This window comes from Prionailurus bengalensis, chromosome A2 (assembly GCF_016509475.1).
Source record: "Prionailurus bengalensis isolate Pbe53 chromosome A2, Fcat_Pben_1.1_paternal_pri, whole genome shotgun sequence".
Lineage (NCBI taxonomy): Eukaryota > Metazoa > Chordata > Mammalia > Carnivora > Felidae > Prionailurus > Prionailurus bengalensis.
Genome location: NC_057348.1, coordinates 110,222,248 through 110,245,081, shown reverse-complemented (window position 1 = coordinate 110,245,081; position 22,834 = coordinate 110,222,248). Strand labels below are relative to the sequence as shown.

The window sequence follows — 22,834 nt, the reverse complement described above, 5'->3', positions numbered from 1 at the left end:
TCTTTCATTTGACAGTACTAGAAAAATTTATAAAAAGAACAGGATGTATACATTCACTGACATAAGCATATAGATTAAAATATTTGGTAATGGAAAGAAAAATTAATTTTATTTTTTCAAAGTATTGCGTACCAAGTAATAACTTACAAAAAAATTTTGAAGTTATCATAGGTGGATATATTTATTTACACAGCTAAATAAAAGGTACATCTTGAATAATCAATTGTCTAAACATAATTACTAACAATTCCCTTACAGAATATAAAGTATTGATTCAGTGTCCTAATTGAATTTGAGTTAAAAAAGAGATGGGATGAAATCTAGACCTAGTCAAAGAGTAACATAAGCTTTTCTAAGTTCTGGGGAAGGTGCTCTATTTTATTATTTTTCTTATTTGGTGTGCTTAAAGAGAAAAACCCGTAAAATAACTTGTATGCCATTATTATGATTTTAAAAAATACAACAGGGGAGTCTGGGTGGCTGAGTCAGTTAAGTGTCCAACTCCTGATTTCAGCTCAGGACATGATTTCATGGTTCATGGGTTCAAGCCCCACATTAGGCTCCTCGCTGACAGCATGGAGCCTGCTTGGGATTCTGTCTCCCCCTCTCTCTGCCCCTCCCCTTCTCTCTCTCTCTCTCTCTCAAAATCAATAAATGAACTTTAAAAAAATAAAATAAAAAATACAACAGAATCCATAATATTTAATCTCTTCTTTAGACAAGTTCTTTGAGGTGACAGAGAGCCATTTCCCTTCTGCCAAGAATCCCTAAGGAGGACCATCCTGTCACCCCTGGCTTGTCATCAGAGCCCCTCGTTTCTGCAGGTGGAAAGGCCTCCGATATGTCTAGAAATTTCACTTCAGCAGTATGAGAATTTTACCTGGGCAATGAGTACCCTAGCTTTGGCAGAAAGAAAAAATAAAGTCCACGTCCTGCCCTTACTTTTTTCATGGACTGAGGCTAGATGAGGCCTTGGACTTCTCCACAGTGTCATATTCATTTCCCAGGGAAGCCATAACAAATTATCCAAACTTGGTGCTTATAACAACAGAATCTATTCTCTCACAGAAGTTCTAGAGGCCAGAAGTCCAACAGCAATTTCAAAAAAAAAAATCAAGGTGTCAGTAGGGTCACACTCCCACCAGAGGCTCTAGGGTAGAACCTCCTTGCAATTCCCAGGTCAAGTAGCTGCTGCTATTCCTTTGGCATGTGGAATCCAATCTTTGCTTCCATGGTCACACTGCTTTCCCTCTTCTGTATGTGTCACATGTCCTGCTACCTCCCTCTTATAAGGATATATGTGACTGTTGTTAGGGCCCACCTGGATAATCCAGGATAATCAGAATAATCTCAAATGTCTTAAATGAATCACATCTGCCAGGTCCCTTTTTGGCCATATAAAGTAACATTCACAGATTCCAAGGATTAGGATGTGAATGCTTTACAGAGTGCCATTATTCACCCTACCAAGGTATCTTGTACAATCCAATATATTACAAACTAGCTTATAAAACTTGACAATTTACTACTCTGTTACTCTCAGAAAATAAAAAAAATAGCAAAACATAGTATGTGAAGATTACAAGTAAAGGGTCATGCATTCCATACTTTCTTGGTCCCAGAGGGTAAAATAAAATGTCAGAAAAAAGTCCAGATTATAATGATTTGATGATATCCCATAAATTAAATACTTAATATTCCTAAGCATACTTTTCACCCTCACATAATTTTTTTTAACTTATAGACATTTGATTAACAAGTTTAGAAATGGAAGATTACTAGAAATGTTAGTAAGCACAGGCATAATCATAACATTTATTATTGGGATTCTACGAAGCCTCAAGTTAGAAATCATTATCTAGAGTGCCAGGAGAGTGTAATGAAGAAGAAAAAGTACTCTGAATTGAGAGTCCTGGATTTGCATCCCAGCTTTGCCCCTGACAAGGTGAGTGACTTCAGGCAAGCACTTATGCTCAGTTTGTCCATCTGTGATGTGAGATATGTCTCTGGGCATTTCCCTACCATCAAGATTCATAATGAAACTAAACTTGAACCCCCGACTCCTTGGCCGGGTACAAGTCCAAAGTAGTCCTCTTTCTCTTGTTACCAGTTCCTGAGAAGGTTGCAACCTGCCACCCTCTCTGCTTCTTGAGCATCTCCAGCACTGTCTATTTAAGCTAAGAGCCCGAGTTTGCACAAAAATAACAATAACAAATAATAATCACCATCATCATTATCATCAGCATTATCTTTATGGAAAGCACCCCACTATCTTGCTCTTGGGCTCCCTTTTTTCTTCTATCCCCTCATGTCTATTCCACGCTCCCTCTATCTCAGATAAACCCAAGAATTCCAATCCCTTGTCACACTATCATGCCATCCAGTTCTCACTCTAAAGTCTTGGCGCCAGCAACAAGAAGACAGTCTGTGAAAGCGGACAAGGTGAGGAAGGCATCAGGTATGTCAGAGGTTCATGGTCTCCTCGGAACCCTCATCAACACTGCAGACTAACACATTTCTCTTCCTAACGGTAATTTTTATTTTTGTCAAGTTGATAAGATCTTGTTATATTTAAATGGGGCCAATACTACCCACTTGCAAAGGTACTGATGAGAATCAAAAAAGAAAATATCTTAGTATGCTGTCGGGCACATATTACGAGTTCAATAAGTATTACTGCTATCATCATCATTATTATTAATGTTACTATAATGCTTCAGGGACTTAAATTAGCTCTGTTTAGATACAAACCATATAAGAAAACCTGTAGTCAGTATTCATAAACAAACGACAAAAACCATTGAAGTCAGAATCATAGTTTGATTCAATGCTATATTTTAAAGGGTTGTCATGCATAAAAACAAATGCCAATGAATTCCATTCCGAAAACAATTTTGCATAGTTGTATTTTTAGTTTCTCAGAACTGGCCTGATTTTCTCTTCCCTGGGTGAATAGAATTCCCTCTGAAATCCCTAATGTAGCAAGTAAAGAGAGAATATGTCTGGTTTCAGTCAGATATTACGTGGGTTGAGGTTGGAGATGGGCATGGAGATGAGGCTGAAAAGTAGAAACATAAATCTGATTCAGAATCACTCTCAGGAAGTAAGAATGAGCAATAATGTTGCTCACTAATGTTGACAACTTACAATTGATCCTCTTCTTCCCTTTTATACAGTTCCTGTAACTAATTTCTGCCTTTAAAAAGTCCTATCCAATTTCTGCTACTTCAAATAGGACCATGCATGAGAATCTCTAAGCTACATTCAATCCATGAATTTTTTTAATGACAGGTATAAGTACAGCTAATGGTGGAAATTAACCACTAGCTTCATTGGTCTTGATCCATCAGAGTTATAAAGGCATTTATATGGTCACCCAAAGGCTCATTTCTTTTCTTAGCAGTCCTTTCACAACACTTCTTAATTAATATATACTATGACATTAGTGAAAAATAATACGCTATCTAGAAGAAATAGGGATAAAGCAGGTCAACCTTGTATTGCTTAGCCACAAGAGATTTAGTCTCTGAAATACCAAGCTGCTTGGTAAGGGGACTTGAACTTTAAAGCAGTCCCACAACATGAACACAGATAACACTGTGGTGCCAAGGAGCCAGCACAGCTACCGGAAACTTCCACAAGGTTATTCACACAATGGTTGTAATGGACCAATTCCAGGAGGGTGAACATTATAATCAAGGCTAAATTTTACTCTGTTGGCCCTGCCTGAGAAGAGGCATTCAGGCATTTAAAAAAATAAAATGTGTGTGTGTGTGTGTGTGTGTGTGTGTGTGTGTATGTGTGTGTGTATATATATATATGTATATATATATCTGTGTATAGACATACACACACAGACAGATAATAAATAATAACTTCCAACAAGCAAACAGAAATGTAATGTCACAGAAGTGTCACATGCTTCCTTCCCATAGCAACTTCCAATAATCAAATGGTTTTCTCTAAGTAAGCAACACAAAAGAATTTACAGAAACAAGCTGCTTTCTCTTTTGACTACAATAATCATTTTTGCACTTGATATTTTTGGTTATCTGACTTGAGTGCCATTTTAAATGCAAAACAACCAACAGAAACTGAGCCCATTAATTCATTAAAAAGGTGTTCACGCATACAGAAGAAGTGAAAACATTCGTATCTGCTGAATAATGTGTATATCCTACAATTGCAAAATTAAGCCCAGGGATAATAACCAGGAAAAACAGACATCACATGAAGCTAAAAATAAGCTGATGCCAAAGCTACCAGACGTAGCTCCTAAGTGTCCCTAAAATGACAAGAAGTCATGCTGTGTCTAGTTTCAAGTCATGGATATTTGACAAGTCTTCCCGTATGTCATCTAGAATATCACCACTGCTTAACAAAATGCCCAGTGGATTTTTTTTCTTAAGAGGTTGATATGAGGAATGAACAGTTCTAAATATATTATAAGGTTCTGACATGTCCGAGGACTACAATTATTTTCTGTGATTAATCCTGTTTTTTTTACTGACACGCCATGGGTATTTTGGAGGGAATTATTTCTGCTTTAAACGGGAGTTCAATATTCTCTGTTCTTTTTGTTATTAATTTTCAATGCAATTTATGACAGAAGCTAAGGATAAGGAGCTGGGGATGGGGAGCAGAGGTTTGAATCAAGATTTGCTTTCCTTGACAGACCGCTGGTACCAACTGTTTCCATGGTGAGCAGTCTCACTTATGTTTGAGGCCAGAGGACCTAGTTAGGCCAGGGTCCAAAGTTCATAGCCAATCGATTTCATTCTGAGAGTTATTTTAAAGGAATGTTAACCTTAGGATGCTTTACAAAAATAAAATCAAATGAAAAAATAAAGTCATTCATTAGGGGAGGAGGAGCAGGATAATACTGGGATTCTGATATAAAGAAACAATATAATTTGAAACAGCTGCTTTTCATTCTCAGCCTTGCACAAGCCACCTCACTAAAGACAGATTTAGGCTAAACTCTTCATTTTGTGGATAATAAAACTAAGTCCTCACAGATCCAAAGAACTCGGCCAAAGTCATTTAATGATTCTATACCATTTTCTGAATAATCTTACTGGAAAGAACATACTGTCTTTTTTGGAAATTTTTCATTTCTTCCACTTAATTCAGGTGATATGAACTTATTTGACTCCACAAAGAATAAGCTAAAAACTTCGATCAAAACATTTGAGTATGTTCAGATACGATAAAATATTTTGCCTATTATTCCACATATTACTACAATTTTATGAGAGTTTCTAAACACCTTGAATGTAGTTATATTTTACTTCTGTAGTTAGCAATTTGCAGACCGTTGTGAATTTTGGAAGCTACTAATTGTCTGAAGAAAAGAGAAATAACGTCACTGGGACACATTGGCACACTGAAGGCAAGAAAAAGCCCTTAATTGCTGTGACTTGGGAGCAAAAAGAGGGAAGCAAATGAACACGCAATAGAGAATTTTTAAAAAGAGGCGTGTGAAGGTGTTAGAGAATGGAACACATTCAACTCCTATTTCTCTAAGTCTGTAATTACCACCTGGCCGAAAGAACAAGCAGTGATTCTCCATATTCTATCTGTTGCCATTAGCTGAAATAGCTCTTAAATACTTGACGTCAGCCTCTTCTTAGCCTAAAACAAATTGGGGAAGTATTTGTCTTCAATTTTGACTTCAACTGTCTATCATTACATCATAATTCTTAAATTTGGTACTGCTCAGAGGACAAAGACCAAGGATAAGTGGCCATGGCACCCCACCTGGGCCTGCTTTCTTTAAGGATGTCTTTCTTTCTTTTGAAAGTCCTTTGCTAGGACTGAAGGCATTCATTGCTTCAGATGGCAGTGATCACTTTCTTCTTCCTCCCTTGCTCAGAAAAAGTTTCTTTCCTTCTCTAGGGCATGGGGATGACAATGGCCAAAGCTCTGGCCCAGGAAAGACCTTGTCACTTCCTTTTCTGCCTTCAAAAGATACTTTCTACAACTGACTGCAGAAGGTAGTTCAAAAGTGTACGCTTTGCCTGCCACTCCATCCTACGAGTGGTCTACTCAAAAATAAATAACAGTTAATACTTCTTCCTTTCCTAAGTAGGAAAGAAGCAACCTCCTACTTTCCCCAAAACTGAGGAATTCTGATTGACGCAACTAAACTGATTTTTCAACTATAACATTCTGATTCTCAGCACACTATGGATATATAACCAGCAACCAAATAGTACTATCAGCTATCAATCAATCAATCAAGTTCATATTAACAAGTATTGAGCAGCCAATAATCACTGCTCTAGTTTTAAAGCAGAGGGTCCACTTTAAAAAATTTTTTTTTACATTTATTCATTTTTGAGAGACAGAGACAGAGCACAAGCGGGGGGGTGGGGGGTGCAGAGAGAAAGGGAGACACAGAATCCGAAGCAGGCTCCAGGCTCCGAGCTGTCAGCACAGAGCCCGACGCGGGGCTCGAACTCACAAACCGTGAGATCATGACCTGAGCCAAAGTCAGACACTTAACTGACTGAGCCACCCAAGAGCCCCCAGAGAGTCCACTTTCAAAAAATAATTGGAATAGGGGCACCTGGGTGCCTCAGACAGTTAAGTGTCTGGCTCTTGATTTTGACTCAGGTCATGATCTTGCAGTCACAGGATCCAGCCCCACATGGGGTTCTATGCTGAGCATGAAGCCTGTTTGGGATTCTCTCTCCCTCTCTCTGCCCCTTCCCCACTCACTCATGCACATGCACTCTCTCTCAAAATAAATAAAACATTAAAAAATAATAATCAGAAGAGATTTTAAGTATTTTTCCTTATATGCACCATCCAAAACTATAAAATTCACACATCCTCAAGTTTTCTTGTTATCTATAAGAGTAAAGAAGCTTTATACAATGTTACATTGTATTTATTACATTACAAAGATTCATTCAAGATTCCTAACACTTAAGTGAAAGAGATCAGATTTGGGTAACAGACAAAAGAAAACCAACCAATCATCAATGAAGATTTCTAAACAATGAGTAATAACGAGAAACAACAAAGATCTCTTCACCAACATGAACTATGCTGTTGCACTTAGAAATCTGGAAATTGTTCTGAATTAGGAAGTTGCTGATAGTCTAAAAAAAAAAAAAAGAAAAAAGAAAAAATACATCACTGAAACCAGTTGGCACATTGAAGGCAAGAAAAAGCTTGTAACTGTAGTGACTTGGAGGCAGAGAGAGGGAAGCAAGAAACATGTAAGAGAAAACTTCAAAAGAGGCATGACACAGATAATCACATATTATGATTCTATGCATATGAATGTCCAGAAGCAAAAAGTCCACAAAGGCCAAAAGTGAATTATTGGTTGCCTAGGGCTGGGGGAACGAAGAGTTTGAGGGGTAACAGCTAAAGAGCAAGCGTGGCATTTCTTTTGTGGACGACAAAAATGTTCTAAAATTGATTATGGTGATGGTTGCAAAGCTCTGTGAATGTACACTATACCACTGAATTGTAGGCTTTAAATGAGTGAACTGTATAGTATGTAAATTATGTCTCAATAATTCTGTTACCCCACTCCCAAAAAGAGAGAGAGACAGCCAGAGAAAGAGAGAGACCTATGAATGTGCTGACAAGCGGAGCACCCAGAGAAGCTACTGCAAGGGAGTAATTCAGTAAGGGAATACAATACTTAAGAAGTTGGACACTAGGAGCAGCATCACTACCTCTGATGCCACTAATGCCCATGCTTAAGTTTTTGTTTTTGTTTTTGTTTTTAATGTTTATTTATTTTTGAGACAGAGACAGAGTGTCAACAGGGGAGGGGCAGAGAGAGAGGGAGACACAGAACCTGAAGCAGGCTGCAGGCTGTCAGCACAGAGCCCGACGCGGGGCTCGAACCCATGAACTGTGAGATCATGACTTGAGCCGAAGTCTGAGGCTCAACTGACTGACCCACCCAGGCACCCCACCCATGCTTAAGTTTTAATTCTTCGGGCCCACAGAACTCTTTTCTACCCTAGGGCCTTTACATGTACCATGAAATGTGACATCTAATCTACTCTTCATCAGTTGTCTTTTGTTTTGTTTTGTTTTGTTTATAACCAGCCAAGAAGTAACCATTCATCCCAAAGAGATCTCTCTTAGCTTAAATGCTACTTCCAAAGAGTCTAAATATATCTAATCTAGATAGGATGTCACTGTTATTCTCTCTTATTTGAATCCTGGTATTCTCCTTAATTAACACTTATCTCAATTTACTATTACATATTCACTTATGTTTAATTTCTAGTGCCTTCTCTTCCATTGTAAGCTTCATGATAGCAGGGACTGTGTCTGCTTTGTGCCAAGCATGGTTCAGTGGACAGATCATGGGGAAAGCAAATATTTGAACAAATGAAAGGATCAGGAATGAATGAGTGGATACCACAACTAATGCCCTATAAGACTCCACAGAGTTGGGAAGCCTCATGCCATATGACAATTTTCCAGAACTACTCCTCAGGATATCCAACTCTGTTGGAGACAGTACCAACATAATAAAGACCTTAGAGGCCATCCAGTCCCACCCCTGCTTTACTTCACAGATGAGAAAGCCAAGGTCCAGAGAGAAGAAAGGAGTCAATCCATATTTAAACTAACAACACACCATTTCTGCTTAATAGTCCAAAAAGAGTTTAGGGCCCTTATTAATTTCTTCATGGTAACTAAATAATAAAACTATTCCCCTAATATACCCAGGGGTTTTCCAGTCTATCCTCTGGGATTTTTTGGTAAAAATATAAGTTTCCTAGAGTTTTGGCAAAGTAGGAAGGCACTGGCTTAGATTAGGTGCACAGAGAAACTCCTGTTCTACCCCCACCTTGGTACATGGTTATGTAGTTAGACACTGAGAATTCTAACTTCATCCACTTTTTTGTGATTGTCCAAAAAAGAAAAAAACATTTTACAGTTTAGCTTTTACTAAAACATTACCTTTACTAAAAGTGAAAATACAGTTACAGAATTATTAGGGATCTCAACCATCCACTAAATCTTTAAAAAATATGTTATAACACAATTTTGAAAATTCACCAAAATAGACATGGAAATCATAAACAAGAAAATAAACAACTATGATGATCAAATTTAAGGTGAAATAAAAATATATCGTTAAAATCATAAACTGATGTTCTGTGAGCAAGAACACAATACCAGAATAACTGAAAGAATGATTTCAAAACTCTTCTCCATTTTCTCTGCATGGAGTCTGAAGTTCTGTCCTCTGAAGTTACTATGTGTTAAAGCATTAGCTACAGCAGTGTTAAATAAATACGTAACCTGGACAAAATAGCACATGACGCCATTCATGCTGATAAACAGGTGAACCCCCAAATTGTTTTACCAGATTAGGCACTGGGCACTATGGAAAACCGCAAGAATAAGACCCTTACTTAATGGTCCTGAGCTGGTAAACTTCAAACTAAAAAAGCAAAGAATGGGGTTTGCTATAGCCTGAATGTTTGTGTCCCCCACAAAATTCATGAACTGAAATCCTCACCCCCAAGATAATGGTATTAGGAGATAGAGCGTTTTGAAGGTGATGAAGTCATGAGGGTGGAGCCCTTATGAATGGTACTGGTGCCTTTATAAAGGCCGCAGAGAGATCCCTAGAACTTTCCACCACATGAGGTTACATCAGGCTCTCATCAGACACTGAATTGGCCAGCTCCTTGATCTTGGATTTCCCAGCCGTGAGAACTGTAAGAAATGAACTTATTCTTTATAAGCCACCCAATCTATTGTATTTTGTTGCACCACCCTGAAGGGACTAAAACAGGGTTAACAAACCAAAGCCAGCAGCATAGTGGGGGTCCCTACCCACAGAAGGGGAGAGAAGAACGGGACACTATTAGGGTTGCCAGATTTAACAAGCGGTAACAATGATAATGTAGATGCCAAATTGAATTTAAATTTCAGATAAACAACAAATATTTGCAGTCTAAATATGGTCCATGCAATATTTGGGAACTATTAATACTAAAAAAAGGTTTTGATGAGACAAAATATCAATTAATTAGCATTCTGTATTTTATCTGGCAACCTAGACACTAATGAAAAGGAAAATAACCTTACAAGTCATATGACTTTAGTTCATATCCCAGCTCCACTAATGATTTTGTGTAAGCTCTCTACATTCTCTGAGATGAAACCTGAAAAAGTTGTTACAATCCCAAATTAAATAATAGCAAAATACCAATGTATCAGTATAACCATTTATCCACTTGCCCTCCTGTACTTCATCATTCTGTCTGAGGATGGCTTGGACTTGGAAGACATTTTTTATGTAGGTTACTAATTTTACTCCCAACTTCTCTCTTTGAATCCAAACAGTACATAAGGTGCTTAAAACCTTGGCCTGTAATAGAACTACTAATATTTTAATCCAAACCAAAACAGTATGACTTGGGAGAAATGTTTATAGCAATTTGATAGCCAGCATTAATAAATCCCTCACCCTCAGAAATTGGTGGTTTTTCCACAGAAGGATTGGACTCTGTGGCCAATAAACTAAATTGAAAAATCTCCAACCAACTGTAATAAACACAGAATTGAAAGCTAATAAAACACCACAGGGCATTTCAAGGTAACTCAGCAGGGGAGAGCTCACCAATATTAGATGTGTTTACAGATGGTGACTAAAGATATAATAATTAATCTGCTTTTGAACTAATGAACAAATCACATGCTTCCTTAAAATACAAAGCACAAAGCTCTTAGCTGCTAATTAAGTTCAGGAGTGGAATAAACACTTGATTTGCAGTAAAGGATAAGGCTCATAAACAGTAATATACAGCTATCCAAGTCTTGCCTTTCTGACTCAGAAAAACAAGTGCCCTATTCAGGGTATAAAAATTGACATGGCACTATCATTCACCTGCGGTTTTCAAGTCTTAACAAGATCCAAGATCGTTTATTATTTGACATAAAGTGCTTCCTTAAGGATCTTTTACAAAGGAATTACTCCAAATTGGTTATAACAATGCTAAATGTAGTATTTTACAATGTTGATAAAAATATTTAAAGCTTGTACAAGTTCAGCCATGGAAACAGAATGCATCACACTAGCAATCCAATAGATCAGTTATTCTCTATCCCCTTCATAAGTGTTCAGTGCAGCTGACAACTTGAATAATTAAGAATTACTCGTGTAGAATTAAATGGAATAAGATTCATGCTCACAGATGAAAGAGGGAAGAGGATGGATGGGTAGGCAGAAAGAAAAACAGATGATAGACCAGGGGTCGACAAACTACAGCCCAATGGCCAAGTCTGGCCCCTCAGCCTGTCTTAGCACAGCCCACAAGGTAAGGGCGGGGTTTACATATTTTAATGGTCGAAAAAAAATCAAAAGAAGAAAAATATTTCATGACACATGAAAATTATATGAAAGTGGATGAAACATGAAGAAGTGGTCCATAAATAAAGAGTCACTGGGACACAGCCACACCCATTTGTTTACCTATTGTCTATGGTGCTTTTGTGCAACAACAGCAGAGTGGAGTACCTAAAACAGAGGCCATGTGGCCCACAAAGACTGAAATATTCACTTTGTTCTCCTTTTCAGGATGTTATCTGTATGCCAACTCCTGAGGCAGACAGATAAGTAGATAGATAATACAAACTACAAGCCTCTATCATCTACCCATCCCAGTAGGTTGCACTAGAATTCTAAAGCATAGTCGTTACAAGCACCGAACTACTTTAGAATGTAATTTATCATCACTTAGAAAATAAAACATAACTATCACGAGCCAGGACTCATCTTGTTGCTACATTTGATTATATGTATGTTTTTCCTTAGAAAATGGACTTTCATGAAAGGCCCAGAAACTCAGGTTGTATGTAGCAGGACTTCCGTTATTCTCTCAGCAGAGGATTTTCTGCCTTCTCCCTCCCTTTCCCTCATGGTCTACCATCTCTGATGCTGCCTGCACACACAGCCCCTTTCCCTTCTCCAGTCTCTGATTCTCACCCACATGGCAGCCGGGCTGGGGCAGTGTCCCTGGGGCAGGAATGGCTATGGCCATGGCAAAGGGTAGAAGAAGGGAGGGAACCCTCATTCCTCAGTGCCCCTACAGCTGTTCTCAGTCACAGGTCAATTTCTTCCAACATACTCTTCTCCTTCTTTCTCACCAAATCTGGTATCTCATGGAAATGTAAGTAGATCTTAATTCAGTATTTTGAATTCACGGAAGCCCTATCATTCTTTTTGTGCACTTTCAAATTTCTCTACAGGTCTAAGAGAAATGAATGAAGAAGGTGAAGAAGCCCCCTCCACACCACCATCTATTTCCTCTGTTGCTAACAGTTAAAAAGTGAAAAACAACAACAACAACAAAAACTCAGAAAACATCAATCAAGTTATCTGTTGCTTTTGGGGCAGAAGTATAAGAAAAATGCTCTGACACTGGGTCTTGTATTAGAATGGATAATGGAAAGACAGAAACCCTGTCAGGAACAACAGCTAGAGGCTGGACAAATGGAATGGATCAGATCAGTCTCCTGTATTCTCAGAAGAAAAAGAAAATAACAGAAGTGATATGAAGTGGCCAAGGCCAAGAAACTCCCCCCAAAGTTTACACCATGAAACAGCCTTACGTGACTACACCATCTCTACCCCATCCCACAGAGCTTTACCAAGATGACAGCTTATCACATGGAATCACTTAGAAATGTAAGAGCTGGGAAGGACTATTCAAGGTTCATTTTATATTTTCTGTGTCAAAAATACTGCTTGTAACAAAGTAGATGCTCGATAAACATTTTTGAATGAATAAACTGAGGAATAAATGAATCTATCTTACTCCCTTATTTTACAGAAACTGGGGTTTTTCTTTTTTTTTTTTCTTTTTTTTTAATTTTTTTTTCAACGTTTATTTATTTTTGGGACAGAGAGAGACAGAGCATGAACAGGGGAGGGGCAGAGAGAGAGGGAGACACAGAATCGGAAACAGGCTCCAGGCTCCGAGCCATCAGCCCAGAGCCTGACGCGGGGCTTGAACTCACGGACCGCGAGATCGTGACCTGGCTGAAGTCGGACGCTTAATCAACTGCGCCACTCAGGCGCCCCAAAACTGGAGTTTTTCAAGATCACATAGCTCACTGGAGAAAGCTAAAACAAAAACTCAATTTATAAGCTCTCCCTTGCCCAAGGCCATTGTTCCCTAGTGGCGGGGAGTGTGGAGGACATGGATGACATTCACCCAACAGACCTTCTTTGTCTACCCATCTCCAGATGAGCTTGGTATTGTGCTCAGAGAAAGTGTGCAACTGCCCCGACTCCCAGAAGATAATTCATCTGAAGCTTAGAGTCTAAGCCAGTGCTACCAGTCTGATTTTGGTGGCCAGTAACTGGTTTAGGAGCAGACTCTGACTCAGAACTTTGGCCAATGGAGAAAGGGACATCTGCTCGGGAGAAGGCCTTCTGGGAGATATTTTCCTATTTATTATGATTAAAAGTCCACTCCTCATTCTTTGACCTTTCAGAGTTTGTTATTCAAGGACAAGATTCTTGTGGCTTCTAGGGACATCTCATCACCATGAGGCTATAAAGATTTCAAAGAACCTAACCTAACCCAGAACCTTGGCTTCACTGAGCTACTGAATTAACCAAAGCCAAACCACTCATTCCAGAGTTTTTAAGCGAGAGGATAAACCATACTATTATTCAAATTGAGTAGTCTCTTGCTTGCAGCCAAAACATGTTGAATCATGTATCCATTCTTGGAAGATGCTCCATTCCCTGCCTTAGCCTTTATCCTAAAGAGTCTTCACCTAAGTTCATGGGAACCTTAGGCAACATTGTAAGGGAAAAAATAAAAAGCTAATTCTCATTGCCAAGATAGCAGGAGGGCTTCAAGTGCCCACCTCTACCCCCAGTGAAGCACTAGTCTATGCCAAGCCAAACTTCAAGCACATTTTCCCAGTAGAAATATATGCTGTGTGGGCCCCATGACGATTATAGAGCAGAAACTGTACTATATGGTTTAAATAGGTTTTTGTAGGTTGGCCTGGAAACATAACATTGTTTCTATGGAAAATGTTTCAAACTCCAAACTCTGTTCCAAATGAACTTTTGAATGCAACCTGTTTTAAATTGGGGGGTTGTATATTTATTTATAATTAAAATACACAAGGATGGAAATGAGTTATCAGGTGCAAAAATCACATTGGGACTTCTCGCTTTAAATTAATCAGTGTCCCTTTGCCATTTTGGATAAAATAACTTTGAATAAAAGGGGGTAGTAATATCTTGCAGTACCAAATAAGCATGAAAAATCAGAATTCAGATAACCTACCATATCTTAAAATTTGCTATTGGAGGAGGGGTTACTTTACAAATTAAATAGTGCCCATCGTGCCAAAATCTGTCATTGTAAGCAACGTCTTTAGGGCCATTGGGAAATGTTTCAAGCAGTAATTTGAATGAATGTATGAAAATATTACACCAAAATAAATTTAAAACCCAAAATAGAAAAACCTTTGTATTTATGGATTAATCCAAACCCTTGGAGTTTTGTGTTCAAGTCAGCCAACAACTATAATTTGGTTCCCCCCCCCCAACCCACACCCACCAAAAAAAATCTCCATTTCTTGGTCCGGATACTAAAGATAGATCGGGGTATAGCAGAAAAGGTACTTCCTAGAGATTGTAGCTTTTTCTATTTCCTCTACAATGGAATGAAAAAAATACCATCTAGGTCCCAGACCTGTTGTGACATTTACATGATATAGCATCCCCCAGTGCTGTACTTGAAATCTAGTAAGTACTCAGTAACTGTCAGTTTCATTACTTTGTCTCCTCTTCTTTCTTACAAGAATACTGCCCTCATCTAACATATCTAAATTCTCACCAACCTACACACATAACTGACAACCAGAGTTTATTCTTCTGGTAAATATGCATATGGTCTCTAAAGAAAATCAAGTCTAGCATAATCTTTCAACTCTATGTGAAAATGAATTAACATTTTTCTGTGCCTGATATAAAATATTACGATTGAATGCTACGGGGACTTTTCATTACTGCATTTTCTGAAACTTATATTTAAATTCCGCTGAAACCATAGATCTGGATGTAAGCTTCTGGGATTGGCATGTTGAAGAAATACAAAGGTAGTATAAAAGGGTAAAAAAGAAATGAACAATTACAATTCAAATCAAGGTTTGGTATGATACAGAGAATCTTATCTTCGCCTCAAGATCTCCTAATTTTTTTCCTTGTGAACTATTAAGTTTGAGAGTTTCCAAAATTATTCTTTTATAATACAGCAACCATTTTTTACTTAAAAGTAAACTGTAATAATTAGTGAATGCCAGTTAAAATAATGATGTCTATAGCTAACATAAGATAGTAAAGATTAAACCTCAGTGTTCTTAATGCTTTGAAATTAATGTTGAAAGCAGGAATTCCTTCTTTTGGTTAACTTGACTGCCACACTGAGCATATCTCTGTGTATTGCTCTCTTAAAATGTTCAATTTTTTGGATGCTGCTTAGAAGCCATCTGTGTTCAACTCCTCTACCGTTAATTTGGAAGTGTTATTTGCATGTTGTTATGGTACTCATGTTACCTTGGTTCCATGACCTGTCCTTTCTCTGCTTACTAAATCTACCAAATAGAATGAACACCAGGTAAATCAAAGAGTTGCCTTTGTTCTATGTGATTATCGTACAAAGCAATTGAAGCTGCTGTCCCAAGGCTCCACAATAAAACTCGACTCCGCGCAGGTAAGCAGAAGCCTATCCAGGATGGCTATCTATATTTTCCAAAGCACCAGTCCCAAAATACACTGTTTCAAAGCAATTTAATATCTCGGTGAAAAAAAAAAAATGGGTATCACAGAGGAAATGAGTCTTGTCAATTTTCCTAAGCCATACTTCCCACTCACAGAAATGTAAGTTTTCAAATAAAATAATTCAAATTAATTTTCCCACCTCTTATACTCCAATAACCCTACTTATCGGTCATGCTTTATCTCAAAATTAAAATTTATCAGTGACTAAAGAAGCAAATAAAACAGTTTCCTCTTGAAGCTCTCTACACTTCCCTCCCCAAAGTACAATTTGGTCTTCCTCACATCTCTGTATCTTCTGTTATGCTCTAAGTGCAAAATGCCCCAAAACTACCTTACTGCCAGCATGCAAACTCTCACCCTCAAGTTTCCACAAAGAGTATTCGATTCCTCAACAAGCAGCAAACTCTACAAATCACCATCACGCCCAAGAGAAGAGCAAATCAAATTGCTCTTGAAAGATACAAAGAGAAGAAAAACTAAAAGCTCTCATTCTTAATCTAAAAACAATGCATATGTATGAGCAACACTAAACTCTAAATATACATTTGTATTTCACCCACACTGCTTATGACTACAGATTTTTGCCAAAAATATTACATTTAAGTATAATACCTCAAGTTTTTGAAAATCTCCAAACACCCTATCTTTCCTCCTCACTGCCTACCCCCAACCCAAATATATTACTACAAACTTCTGGGTAAAGGACAGAAAATCTCACACTAAACATGAAAAACTGAGGTGAAGGATGTTTCCCAACGTAGGGGGAGAAAAGGTTTGGGTTTAGAACCATCTCTTAGTTTAAAAGGAATAGGCTTTAGAGGCTGAGATGGGAATGTCGGCTCTGTCTCTATATGAACTGTTTAACACTGAGAAACTGACTTAACCTTTCTGGGCCTCAGGTGTAAGATGGTCTTAATACCTTCTATGATCACCATGGATACAAAGTATAAATAAGCAACAGGCTATACAGCACAGTTTCTCAGCCTCAGCACTACTAGCATCTTAAGCCCCATAACTGTGTTGTGGGGTCTGTCCTGTACATTGTAGGATGTTTAGCAGCATCCCTGGCTTCTACCCACTAGATGCCAGTAGCACTCCTCCCTTCTCTTGATAACCTACAATGTCTCCTGACATTGCCAAAAGTACTTTAGAGGCAAAACCTTCCCCTGTGGTGTATCGCTGAACTACCTGGCTGATAATAAATGCTTACGCTGTAATGGTAATAGTCATCATTATCATTATCCATTAAATACTAGTGTCCAGATAAACATTGTCGTACCATCGACATGTTACTAAAGAAAATGTTCTTTGGTGGCAAATATGGGCAGCATGGCGAGGCCATAGTCAACATCCAGCAGTTTGATCACCACCTGATGACATGTACTCTCAACAAGACACCTATGGTCTTTTACAGGTAGTAAAGAAATTTGGGGGAAGTTACAGGGAATATAAAATACCCACAGTTTTTGGGCACCTAGGTGGCTCAGTCAGTTGAGCATCCGACTCTTTATTTTGGCTCAGGTCATGATCCCATAGTCATGGGACTGAGCCCTGCATCGAGCTCCATGCTGTGTAGAGTCTGCTTGAGATTCTCTGTCTCTCTCTCTCTCTCTCCCTTTCCACTCTCCCCTGCCTTCTCTCTCTCTCTCTCTCTCTCTCTCTCTCTCTCTCTCTCTCTCTCAAATTAAAACACACACACACACACACAAACACACACACACACACACAAACACACACACAGCTAAAAAAAATTATTGCCACAAAGCACTACTTTTCAGTCCTAATGTTAATTTGTAGCAGAGCGGTGACCAAAATACTGACACACTTACTCCTAGTTCAACAGATATTTCATCTCACCATGACAAGTATTTAGGAAAAATCCAAATTAGACAGTCAGACTTTCCAGTGTCTATTCACTGTCCAAGTGCATTTTCCCACCAATTCCTTTTGGCAAACTAGCTAAGCTGCTCCAACTTTCTTCCTGTTTCCTTCACTATATTACCCAGTTCTTCAGGAGACTGACAGCTCTCTAGGGTCTAGAAGACACAAGACAGATTTAACCAAGGCAAGTTTGGTCAGCAAGAAACCGATAGCTTCAGTCTCTCTAGTATGCCATCACAAACATTTTCTATGGCAAACATCCGCAGCTAGGATAGAACAGATAGCCTTTCATAATTCACTTAACCAATGTACATTGCTTGGTCAGATCAGTTTTGCCTCGAAGACCTACTCAAACACTACTGCTTGATGTATTTCTAAGAATTTTTACTATTAGAAGCATGGGACACAGTGTCTATGCCTTCCAAGGAAAAGGCATGGAATGACTACTGATGCACTCTGATTTCAAATATAACAACTTTTCTATTACAGGGTTGTAACCTAGCATTTACTAAAAGGTCCATGTTAGGGGCAGATTGTAAGGTTTGCTACCATGTTCTTGAGTAGAAGATCAGCAACAAAAAATTATAGCAAGAAACATCAGTTTTTGCTGGTCCTAAATATGGTAATGAAGGATGAATGAGTTTAATTCTAGAGTAGCTTTAAACAAAATATTCTGGAAGAAAAAAAGTTCATCTTTGGTATCCCCATGCGGACCCACCTGTGGTTTTTATGGTATGTATGCCCCCTCCCCAAGCCTAAGATACTCTATTCAGAGCACCATTTTTCAGATGCCAGATTTACCTTATGTACTTATGCTGGTCAGTATCCTCTTAGAGCCCAGATACATATCTTCCAAGTCAATCATTAATGTGATAAATTAATCCGTGTCACAGTGTTAATGGCCCTCTCTAAAAAGAAAATGCAAAAACAGAGTCTGGTGGCAAAATAAATGAAGATTTGGAGACTAGTAATTTTGACCTAGTTGCTTTTATAAGCCTTAATCTTTAAACTGTGTTATAATAACATCGATCTCATAGGTCGCTGCACAGAATGCAGTGTTTAGCACACAGTGAACATCAATAATTGCAACTGTATTACTAAATGCCTCTATTATATCCTACCTTGAAGTCACTCCAATAATGAAATTTTTAAGCAGGCTAGAAAATAAGGAAATTATGTTGACAATTTCCGCAATAAAAAGGGGAATAAAGTATAGCAAAGAACGAGAATTTCAAAAGGAAAATAGGAACCCTCTGTTCTGCAGATGAGGAAACTGACATGGCCAAAGCAAGAGCACCATGTTGATCTATCATTCCTTTCCAATGGCTTTTACATCCTTTCTACTCAGATTAAGTCAGGTTAGGTATCTGTCAAAGAAACATAAATACTACCACTATTTTAGCTCTGATTCCCATGTTCTAGTCTCTAAAGGGACAAGTCAAGAAAAAGTGAGAAGTCAGAGACAAATGTCATTATTTGGGCCATTGGTCATGGGATTCTTGTGAGGAGTATATAAATAATACACATTAAGCAGTGGGCCTGGCATAAGGAAGTCCCATAAATGTCAGCCATTAATGTTACGTAGAACAGTGTGACATCTTACCTTCACCCACATAGCAAATGAAACCCAGAGAGATGAAGTGATGTTGCAAAGGTATGTGCTGGACGTGGAAAAAAGAACCCAGTATTCTCATGTTTCTGATGAGGAGAAAAAGGAAAATGTGGAACAAGGGGAAAGAGCAAGTCCACAGAGCACTACCATGAACTCTCCACCACCATTCAAACGCACTCTAGCATTAGTTTCCTAGGGCTGCTCTAACTACCACAGATGAGGTGGCTTAAAGCAACAGATATTTATTCTCTCCCTGTTCCAGAGGACAGAAGTCTGAAATCAAGGCCATACTCCCTCTGAGACTTGGTAGAATCCTTCATTGCCTCTTCTTACCTTCTGGTGGTGGCTGGCAGTCCTAAGCATTCCTTGCCTTATGGCTGCATCCCTCCAATCTCTGCCTCTGCTGTCATATGGCTTTCTCCCTGCATGTCCCTGACTCTCTCTCTCTCTCTCTTCTCCTCTTATTATAAGGACACTGGCCCTACTGGATTAATGGCTCACCCTACTGCAGTATGACCTCATCTTACCTTCTTTTTAAGTTTATTTATTTATTTTGAAAGAGAAAAAGAAAGAAAACACACAAGTGAGGAAAGAGGCAGAGAGCGAGAGAGAGAAAGAGAATCCCAAGCAGGCTCCAAGCTGTCAGTGCAGAGCTGGATGTGGGGCTCCATCTCACAACCGTGAGATCATGACCTGAGCCAAAATCAAGAGTGGGACACTTAACCGACTGAGCCACCCAGGTGCCCCAGACCCCATCTTATTTTGACTACATCTGCAAAGACCCTTTTGTCCAAATAAGGTCACAATCCCAGGTACCAGGGATTAGAACTTGAACATACTGTTTTGGAGGAACACAATTCAACCACAACACCTCTCTCATCTGGAGACATTTTACTTTGTTTTTGTTTGGTTTGTGTAGCCAGTTTTTTGTGGGTTTTTTTGTTTTTTTGTTTTTTGTTTTTTGGGGTTTTTTTGCAGGGTGGGTGTTGGAGGAGGGTCAGTCTTAAATGAGAAATTCACTGAAATGTTATTCATGCTAATGGGCCAACTCAGAATTATTGTAATAAAAAGGCAACTCTGTCTACTTAACCATGTTTACTTCCCAAGCCCATTAGTGGTTCCATGTGGTGAGAAAAATTTCCCACTCACTTTATCAAATTTAGCACATTTATTTAGTCTGAGTCAATGTCTGAAATATCCTTTCATACATTTAAGCTAACTTTTCCCAAGGTCATGCAGCAAGATAGAAGTCATAGATCTTTCCCCTGTGAGTCAGTCACTATAAAACATAGCACTGAATTTGGGTGAAAGAAAGGTGATGAAATGTGCCTGGAATAATACAGAGTTGGTTTTTCCCCATGTAACACATTTGCATTGTATTTTATTTTATACATATCTGAACCAAAACCAAAGCACCACTGACCTAAAATGAACTATAATTTCATACGAATGTATCTGTAATGAAATAGATTTGAGACAGAGAAACACTTTCTTTCCAATCACAACTCAAAGTAAAAGGGAGTACATGTTGCTATCTATTAATATCCTTTGAGCGAAGTGGTACTTAAAGAACAAAAATGGTCACTTTTACCTTGTCGTAAAACATCAGCAAGTCACATAAAATTTAACTGTTCCAGTCAGGCATTCATCACTGCTGAATTTTTGTGTCAGATTCTCTCAGCCTGGAATGTTTCTAATATGAATTTAGTTAATTTTGATAAAGAGAAATTCATTCAATTCACCTTAAAAAATGAACTAATCTAAGCTCTGGTCATACATGCAAGGCACAAAGCAATCTGTATTAAATTTTCACCAGAAAACAGTTACCAAATTTGAGCTGGCAGAGTAAAGTCTCTCAGCATGAAATCATTGAGAAACATGAGAGGCCTTTTCTGGAATTTTATAATGTGGATGAAATTTTCTCTTTAGGAATAAACATTACATTTCATATACATACTTTAATAACTATAGAGATACGAGCCAAACAGGGGGCTGACTACATACAAGCAGTGTAGTGAAGTGTCTAGGGTCCACGTGGAGTCAGATCAGACTGCCTGGTTTGGAAGCCATGCCTTGGAAGCTGCAATAAATTAAAACAGCCACTCAATCTCTCTAACACTCGGTGTTCTCAGCTGTAAAAGAGGGATGATGATAATAGTACCAACATCGAGGATTTTAATGAATAATAGATGAAATGACTATAAAACCTTTGGCATAATGCCTAATGTTATTATTATTAAGAGCACGGATCCACACCTGGCAGGTATGGCAAACTGCCTGGTTTCAAATCACAGCTGCTATGAAGTACTGGCATTGAAATATTGGGCAAGAAACTTCATCTCTGTGAGCATCACATTCTACAAAAGGGGAAAATAATAGTAACTACTTCAAGAATATCAAATGATATGTATGAATTGCTTAGCTCAATACTGGAATACACTAAGGTCTCAGAAAAAATATATATACTTCGTTATATCTTCCTGGTAGAATTTAATTATGCAATTAATTTAATAATTGGCTTTTCACTTACACACACTGCAAATTTCTTTGTCATTTAATAATTATTCTCATAAATCCAAAACAAAGAATTATTCCATGCCTAGAGGGTCAGAAATATTTTTGCAGGTATGAATAGTGCAAGATTGATCAGGACAGGGATTTTTTTTTAAGTTTATTTATTTTGCGAGAGAGAGAAAGAGAGAGCATGAGTGAGTGAGGGGCAGGGAGAAAGGGAGAAAGAGGGAGAGAGAGAATCCCAAGCAGGCTCCAAGCTCAGAGCAGAGCCCAATACAGGGCTGAGTCTCACAAAATGTGAGATCAGGAGCCAGCTGAAATCAAGAGTTGGACACTTAACCAACTGAGCCACCCAGATGCCTGTAGACAGGGATTTTAGAAATATTCCTTTTAGACCCATTCTCAGTGCTCCCAAGTAGTCCATGAATAGTTTACTTAAATTTCACTCTTTTCTAACATATTTTAGCTGCACAGAAACTAACATATTTCAAACAAGAAGTCTGGAAACAACCAGAAAATAACCAAGTAATGTGTGCAGCTATACTTGTTTAAAGCATTCAGATACAAAAAGTATTATCAGGCAGATTCTCAGAATACTTTCCTCCTTGCTGAACTTTTTCACAGGAGCCTTCCCAGCAGCCACATTTGGTAAAGAGAGCCTGTTAACACTGGTCCCCTTTCAAGTCCAGGATTGTGTCTCACTTCCTGAACTGCTCTATCTAGACTGACACTGAAGAATGGATCCTCTTGTCCAGCAGGAACTGTCTGATGGCTTTACTTACCAATTAAAAGTAAAGTCTAGATGGAGGCCAAAAAAGTTTCTCCTAGGCCAGTAGGTATGGAGACTGAAAAGGCTGCCTTGCCAAATAAGACAGCCTTAAATTGGTGAGAAATACAAGTGCAAAGGTTGGAGCTACACAGGGCTTTAGAGCCTCCCCTTTAGCAAACACTATTAATTGGCTAACCAAAGCCATTCTCTCCTATGCTGTCTCTTGCTACAGATGTTGGGAAACTAA

General features: G+C 38.5%; 1 protein-coding gene and 1 long non-coding RNA gene across 9 annotated transcripts in view; one reads left to right on the top strand and one right to left on the bottom strand.

Annotated features, from left to right (window-relative positions):
- Nucleotides 1-22,834, bottom strand: part of HDAC9 (histone deacetylase 9) — a 939,997-nt gene that overhangs the window by 891,031 nt on the left and 26,132 nt on the right. The gene's annotated exons all lie outside the window — the stretch shown is intronic.
- On the top strand, nt 9,118-12,792 carry LOC122487970. The gene is made up of 2 exons (XR_006298522.1): nt 9,118-9,713; nt 12,250-12,792. It is a non-coding gene; the product is annotated as an uncharacterized LOC122487970 (long non-coding RNA).